This window comes from Lichenostomus cassidix, chromosome 1 (assembly GCF_008360975.1).
Source record: "Lichenostomus cassidix isolate B80296 chromosome 1, HeHo_3.0, whole genome shotgun sequence".
NCBI classification, from domain to species: Eukaryota; Metazoa; Chordata; class Aves; order Passeriformes; family Meliphagidae; genus Lichenostomus; species Lichenostomus cassidix.
The window spans coordinates 75606107-75614598 of record NC_139479.1 but is presented as its reverse complement, the minus strand read 5'-3'; the positions used below and the strand labels follow the sequence as shown (position 1 = coordinate 75614598).

The 8492-nt window shown below is 35.6% G+C and overlaps 1 long non-coding RNA gene across 1 annotated transcript; it reads right to left on the bottom strand.

Moving 5' to 3' along the window:
* Positions 1-290: 290 nt before the first annotated feature.
* Positions 291-7308, bottom strand: LOC146444946 (uncharacterized). Its single transcript, XR_014850911.1, has 2 exons — positions 7204-7308; positions 291-760 (listed from the first exon to the last, which is right to left on the bottom strand). It is a non-coding gene; the product is annotated as an uncharacterized LOC146444946 (long non-coding RNA).
* Between the last annotated feature and the right edge of the window lie 1184 nt (positions 7309-8492).

Sequence of the window (8492 nt, the reverse complement as noted above, 5' to 3'; positions counted from 1 at the left end):
AGCTTTTTATTTAGCTACCTACACAGAAGGATTGTACTAAAACCTGTTTAACTAAGGCCACCTGGAAAATTCACAGTAGGGCAAAAAGTAAATCCATGTTTTCAAGTGCTGCTCTTTAAACAGAAGATCTAACCTGCTGCAGCCCACAAGGTAGATATCTAGGGCTCAGAAATGAAGTCACTGCATAGGCAACTTTCCATCCACACACAAATATATGCAGATGCATTTGCAATGTAGCACTTGACTTTTTCTGATACTTTGTATTTAATACAGAAGAGGTGGACACAATGCATTGTTGTTTCCTTTATTTATAGCCCTCAAGAGCAGGCAAAGTCCAAATCTCTCAGGCTCGTGCCCTATCAATCTTGTTGAAAGGTACAGAGTGAATGCTGGATGTAAGAAAGCAATGATGCAGTATATTGACTAATTTGAGACTGTGTGTCTCAAGAGATTTGCACTAGTCTCTTAGAAACTAAAGATGGAAGAATAATGGAAATGAGAAGACAAGTTGAGCAACCTCCTGCCAGTTCACTGATTAGAAAGAGATAATTAAAATGCTTTTGGCCATAGATTTGGCCTTGTAGGAATGAACAGACCAAATGCCAAATTGATCTCAAATCAATTGAGGAAAAAGACCTTGTGAAGGATGAGGAAACAACCTGAAATTAACTTCCTGTGATACACTGACAGAAATTAGGTAGATCCATTGTTTAGAGGATAGACAGGACTGCTCAGAATTGCTGCTTATATTCAACAAATTCTGTGATACAAAAAAGTTGTTTCAGCTGGTTTAAGCAAACAATTGCATTTACAGCACAGTATTGCTTTCATCAGAGACTGTTCTTTTCTGTTAAATTCAGTGCAGGTTTATACTTGGGATTTTTTTCCTGGCTGCATCTTTTCTTCCTTTTTTTTTAGCAACATCTTCCTATCCAGTATCTCATCTTTGACATAACAATAGGAGTAATCTTCTGTGCTGTCACAATCAATATTTTTGTTTACTCTCACAGAATTTCGAACACACTCAAAGCTTAACACATGTTCTGTATTTCCCACACATAAAATACAATATGAACCTTGCACCAAATGAGTTGTTTCCTTTGGTTTATCCAAAAAATTTCACTTGTTAATTGTTATATTTAAAGATATAATCAAATCTTCTCTACGCTTCAGGTTAAAATCCTGAATCAATATAGAGGTGTTTAGCTATTAGGTAACTCACTGTCCCTGGCTTGTTAACCTCCCCACTGAGACACTGTGCCCTCTTCTTTCTGTATTCTTGAAAGTAATGTTACACATCTTCCTACGTTGCTTTCCTAAACGCTCAGCTCTCATTACCCAGAAAAATTAGCAAAGGCATATCTAAGACCTAGCACAATAAAGATGCCATTTAAACCAAAATAACACAAAATAGGGGAAGAATTAGCTCAGTTGGTTAGACTATGGTGTTAATAACACCAAGGTCACAGGATTGATCCCTGCACAGGCCATTTGCTTAAAAGCTGGACTCAATGGTTCTTGTGCGTCCCTTCTAACTCAGGTTATTCTGTAATATTTAATAACACAGAAAACAACTGAAGAACATTCATAATTTTCTTTGGTTACAAAACACTATCAAAAATTATTATATCTATAATATATAGATATAATAATAATCTATAATATATACATAATATAAAGATAGGGTTTTAAGTCTCTTTCTGTAAGAAAATATATACATCTGAAAATAGCACTTCTCAGATGCAATGATCAAAATTCATGTCACCAAAGTTTCCACTTCTATATTGTATACATTTAACTCTCCAAGAATTTTCTAGACCTCACTTTGTGTCAACGGAGAAAAAAGGGAGAATAAAATCATAAAATTGTTTGTTTTGAAAGGGATTTTAATAATCATCTAGTTGCAGCACCAGTGCCATGGATAGAGACACCTTTCACTACAACAGGCTGTCCTCACCTCCAGACTGGCCCGAATACTTTCGGGGCTGACCCATCCACATCTTCTCTGGGCATCCTGTTCCAGTGCCTCGCCACTCTCACGGTAAAGAATATCCTCTAAATATCTAAACTAAACCAAACATCTTTCAGTTTAAAGACATTTGCCCTTGTCTTGTCACTACACCTGTTGCAAAAGGCCCCTCTCTGGCTTTCCTGTAAGCCTTTTTGGGGTACTGGGAGGCTGTTATCTCCTCCTACAGCAGACGAGTAAAATTAATGGGTGCTTTGTCTCTTTAAAGATGTTTATAACTTTCTTCTCAATGCAGTGTACTGACAACTAATTCAGATGCAGATGTTTAGACTTTAGATGTCTTAATGTTTGTGTTGAGCTTAGTGGTATAAATTTCCCAGACTTTTTCTCCACAAAATGATACCTTAGTGTCAGACTTCACTAACCATTTGCTAAAATTACAATTGAAGGGAAAGATAATGCATTTTGCTCTGTCAGGAACTGAATGAATGATTTGTGGTTAAATAACAAAAGAATAAGTTAAAGGTGAAAAGGATGTGAAGATCTGATGTTTGACATTCGGATGAAATCAGAGCCCCAGTAATGTATAGCGTAGCTTCCTAATGGAAGCTAATTCATGTTAGTAGATCTTTGCCCTTAGTTTGAGAGTTACTGCAGCTGAAATAAATGGGCCATGCTAGAGCTCACTCCTTTAAAATTAGGCTGGTTCCTTGGGTCAGGTATGAGTGATGAATTCCTAATGTTCCTGGAAACCTGAATGTTCCCAGTTTCAAAAAAAGATTTTCACTGCTCATAGGCTAATCAAGAATAACATACTTTCAGATTCTCAAATAATTTTAAGTGACTTGGCAGTATTTACCATGAATCTTCCACCAAATTTGTTATCAAAGATAGACAATGTTACAGAAACTCTCTGAATGTGACCTAGAGCTATTGAAACAATATGCCTTCCAGCAAAGGGAATTCCATTCTTGCATCAAGGGAATGTCTTTCTCTTGTGTCCCTTGTATAGTGATGCTCAGGCTAGCAACATGCATATACCCTTAGAATGGAACTTGTTTACATAAGTTAAGCTAAAACTATTTTCTCATCAGTCTTAGCACCAGAAAAGTAGGATAGGTGACAGCAAACATTAAATCATCAGTATGATCAAAGTACTGCCTTTTTTTTTTGTCCCCAAAGAACTTTCTTTCAAGTAGAGCTACAACATTCACTTTATAAGCAAAATTATTTTGCGTAAAATTATCTTCTGAATTTCTGAAACATCCTTTAAAATTGTAATTTCACACTGTTTAGCAACAAAAGTGTGACTTGCTAGGAGAACTGTAATTTTATGAATATCACAAACAAAAAGCCACACTTCAACCATCACCATTCAAATGTTGAGAAGCTTATACAAAGCTAAATCATTACTGAATTACTATTTAAATTTCGCAGTGAACTGATATTAAAAGAATAGGAAAGTTAGAGTGCTTTAAAATTTAATTATTATTAATTATTTTTTAATATATTAAGCGACTTTCACTGTAAAAAAGGAAAAAGCCCTGCAACAGCTGGCTATCTACCGAGATCATCCAGAGCAGCTTGTTTCTTCCTTGGAGTATTTCAGTGCCTGAACTCTGTCATCAAACTGTCACCGTGATGGGTTCAGAGCTGATGTCCAAAGGCAGGTGTGCACCCAAGGCACATCCCATTAAAGTCACAAACATACTGTGCCTCCTCCGACTCTATGAGTGCACGTGCCCATGCAATCAGAGCCTACCCATTTATCTGACACACATTATTGCTACATCTGAGTATGTACCTGACTTTCATGTATCAATGTTCACTTTATGAGTTTGGACAATACTGTTACTTCATTTTACAGACGAGGAACAGGCAAACATATTCAAAGCAGAGCTCAATTCAAAGTATCTAACTTAGTCAACCATACCTATTCCAGAGCAGCTTACCGAGATCTTTTCCTCTTGCCTTTGGCTTCATGTTGACACAAAGATGGAGATGCTGTGAGAGGAATTACTACAGGATGATTGCAAACAAGGAATCCTCCTGCTAAGAATGCTGTTACAAAATTATTTGTAAATATCATGCAGGTTATTAAATTGCAAAAATGACTCCTATGTTTAGGTAATATTGTACAAATATTGTCAGTGAAAGATGGAAGCATAATTCTATGTTTAAAATTATATTGAAGAAGATATTAGATTAGGTGTTAAGAATAATATATATGGAATAAAGTGATACCATATTGATGGATAGTTCCCATTTCCAGGTGTCTTGTTTACTATACAATTTTGCTGTCAGTGACTCATTTCTTTTCTTTTTTCCCCTCCAGATTCCTATCTCTCTCTTTTCTATTACTATTTCATAATAACTTCAGTTACATCTTTCTTCACTCACCATTCAATTTGATCATTAAACCATTGTAGCTGTATTCCCCTCCTAAAAACCTGGATTATAAAAGAAATTTTTGTGCTTGTAATAAATGAAAAGCAAGAATTACTGACTTTGAAATGAGTGTCACTAGCACAAAAGAATGCCCAAACTTTGCAGATCCTGTTGGCTTGCAAATGTTCATGGCCAGGTTGCATGGGGTGCTGAGCAAACTGAACTAGTCAGTGGCATCCCTGCCCATGGCAGGAGGGTAGGAACTTGAAGGTCCCTTTCAATCCAAAGCATGCTATGACATTTTCTATGACAAAGGCAAGAAATGTATAAAAATGGCAAAATTTCTTTGTTTGAATGCCTGTTTGAACCCAAGATCACAGAATATTCTGAATTGGAAGGGACCCACGAGGATCATCAAGTCCAACTCTTAAATGAATGGCCCATACAGGAATCAAACCTACAACCTTGGTGTTTTTAGCACCATTGTCTATCCAAAAAGTTAATCTCTCTTCAGTGCATGCAATTTAATCATCTATTTCATCCTATGAACTATTAGAGATATGCCAGTTATTGAGAACACTAAAATAAGCAAGGACAAAGGCATGGCCAGCTACTGGGAACACAGATATAAAGAAGGACAAAGACATGCTTCTCTCCTCTGCTCTTATCCATGCTGCCATCCTTTGTCTACCTTTGAGACACATTAAGTGCTGGATGCACAAAAGAACTTCACATAATCTGTCCTACAGTTCTCAGAAACCCACTGTATTCTTCCTTTCACGCTGTTCCAGCACTTAATAGCACAAGCCATTTTGTTGTTTGCTCCACATGCCCAAACATTGTTAAGACCCAATGGCTAGGAAGATTTCTTTGTGGCTGTTAACCTGAGCTAAGGCTATGTTGGCTCGTAAGATACCTGATTATAGAGCAGTCATGTAGAACAGCAATTCAACAGCCCATCTGTGTATATAGTTAATTACCCCTACACAGAATGTGTGAGAGTAGGTACATTACCATTATTATCCTACTACACCACCTATTATCAGAAAACCGAGTGTGTAATCAAGAACACAGAAGGCAAAACATATATTTATTCTGTGAGTCACAACGCAGAAATAAAGCAAATACCAGAAATAATGAAAAGCAATTCACAAGATGTAAACTCAGAAGTTTGTCTTTCCAAAAGGAAGTTATTTCTTATTCCTGCTTTAATAGGAAGATCTGTTACTCTGCTATATGCTAACAGTTATTTAAAGTATTGGATTTGGTTAGAAAAAGAGCATTTGTATGGTTTTCTTTTTAACTTGAGTACTTTTCCAAATTAAAATTTTAATAGCTTTGGCCCTGTGGGGCAATTCAGTCTTCTCAGAACAGTTTCAGTGATAATGCACAGAATTAAGGTTTTTCTCAAAACCAGTAGGAGGCAATCCAGTTTACCTTAGGTGTTTCTCTCTATTTGCCATCTCACTTCTAGAGCAAGATTGCTTTAATCCATGAAAAGCCTAAGCCCCAGGTGCAGGCAATGGCAGTAACATTCCTGCTAGGAAAGCAGCCCAGCTGCAGCAACTGTGCAGTGGAAACATGATGGACCTGAAGAATTTGATCAGCAGACAAACAACAGGCCATCAAGCAGAACTTTCTTTACCATCAAAGAACTAATGAAGGTCCACAGAGGACACCTGTAGCTTTGCAGACATGGCAACATACAGTTACAGGTTCATCACAATGTATGGCATTAATTAAAATTACAGGTAATTTTGAAATTTGAAGGTAGTTAGCATATGGGTGAAGTAAGCATTTCTCAAAAGAAAGCAGTAAAGATGTGACAGAACATAATAATCAAGAGAAAGATTATAAATGGATTATATCTGTCTTGGATTTGGAATGTTTTAGTCTGGGCTACTAAGCACATAACCCCACAATGACAGCACTAGTACAGCAGTTTTACATTAACTACTTGCCATTCACATCAAATAAAGGAACAGCCATTATGAAGCTGATCTTGAATTCCATGGCTAAATCTCAATGAGTACATTTTAGCTTTGGAGCAGTCAATGTATTACTGAATAATAGATAAACTATTCCAGGGTCAGCCCTGGAATAAATAACTTAAAGTGCTGAAATTCACACATTTCTTAACTCTTTCAGTTCACCAGTTTAAGGCATCTGTATTTGGAGGAGAAGTAGGAGAAATATATTCATACTATTGTGTGAACATAAGGATATCAGATCACCAGAGATTATGAAACACCAGAAATTTCACACAGATGATGACAGTAAAGAAACTGCTCTGTCTGTTGGAGTCACCAGAAGACCAGTGAGGTGTTTGTTGGACACCAAGCTTTTCTGCCCACTCTCTCAGCACTCAGCATATAGCCAGACCAGTCAATAAACAGTTATATGGAATAGAAAAATTGGTAGCCTATTTCCTACACAGAGACCCAATTCTAGCTTTGTATCTAGCTATTCTTTAGTAGAAACTTTCCTAGACTAAATTTGTCTATAACAGAGTCTATGAACTGCTGTGTGTTCAAAGTTTTTATCTCATGGAAGAGTCTACATGATTGTGTCCAAACACTTTTAGTTTGGGCTATTTTTAGGTGATAGACTGAGAAACACTCTCTTAAATTTAACTCCTAGAAAGGTAATGTGTATAGTGATATCGCCACCACTGTTTTCATTATCAGCTCTTCCTTGAGCACTCTTTATGCAAAATAATTTTTGAACAATGTAATAGAACAAAATCAAAGTCTGCCTCAATGTTAAATTATTTCTAACTAAGAAAACCCTTTTATTATGATTTACATATATTTTTAGAGATTTGAGACTTAATAATGTCATTTCACCTTTGAGTACAGTGCATATCTTGGATGTTTAGTTATGAAATTTTGATGTGTAATGCATAATCAAGGCCTTCCAAGTGAATAATGCGACAAAGGTTCATGAATATAATTAACATGCTTAAAAAAGGCAGAGAAATTAGGATTAGATATATATAAAAAAGTAACTTCAGTCATTTAGTCAGAGATTTACAGGGAAGATGAATATTTTAAAATAAAACTTTAATCTTAATGTTGACAATAGATAAAATTAAACAGGTGATTCATTTTCACCTCATACATGTTTCTAACATCTATAAAATGCATGCACTCTTGAACTGTTCTATAAATCCAGTCCCATTCTTCTAGCTCACACATAGTAATACTTGTTTCAGATTTTTACAACTACCTTCACATAAGAGAACTATTGTCACAGCACCTACATTTCACAGTCTATTCATGGCATTTCATAGTCAACAATATCTGAGTAGATTCTATTCTTCTACATATAAAAGTCATCATCAGTACTGATTACTCTTGCCTTTATTTCCACTAGTATAGGACTATCATTCTTTTGAAGTACAGTCTAATAAGTTTCATGAGTTGAGGTATGCACATTCAATGCAATTTATATGGTGTTTCTTCTACACCAAGCCTGAGCAATACAAAAAAATAAAAAGACTATGGAAAAATACGTGCTCTGCTCTCCAGAAAAGTAGAAGGCTCAAATTTTTTATGTTGTCTAAACTACATTTCTCAATGTTATAATGGTAACAACCTATATTTAAAAATTAGGATATAACATAATTAGTATTGTTTCTAGCACTTCTAATTCATGCCACTTTTGTACATGCATTATTTTGGCACAGACTTCCATACAGAACTTTTTTTCCCCCCAGCCTTATAATTACTTAATGAATTGTTCTTGAATCATTTGTGTATGTATATTGCCTTGCCATATTATTATAGGTAATTAGAGCCTAGTGTGGAAAAAATATTTATTTTTAAATGCTTCTACAATTCTTAACAATGGAGTTTTTTATTAATAAAACTATATTTTCATCAAGTAATTTGTAGAAGGTAAAAGGAATTACTCTATTTTATAAACAGAGATATGAGGCACGGGCAAGTGAAGAAGGCCCTACTTTCAGAATTTTATCACATGGCTCATCTATTAAATACATTAAAAATACATCAGACTGAGTTTAAGAAGCTCAAGGAGCAGCTATATATTTGTAGGTATGAGAGTTTTTGTTCAAATAGTCCTAAGATACTATAGCCGGGAAGCCAGAAAAAAGGTTATTCAAGTAGCACAA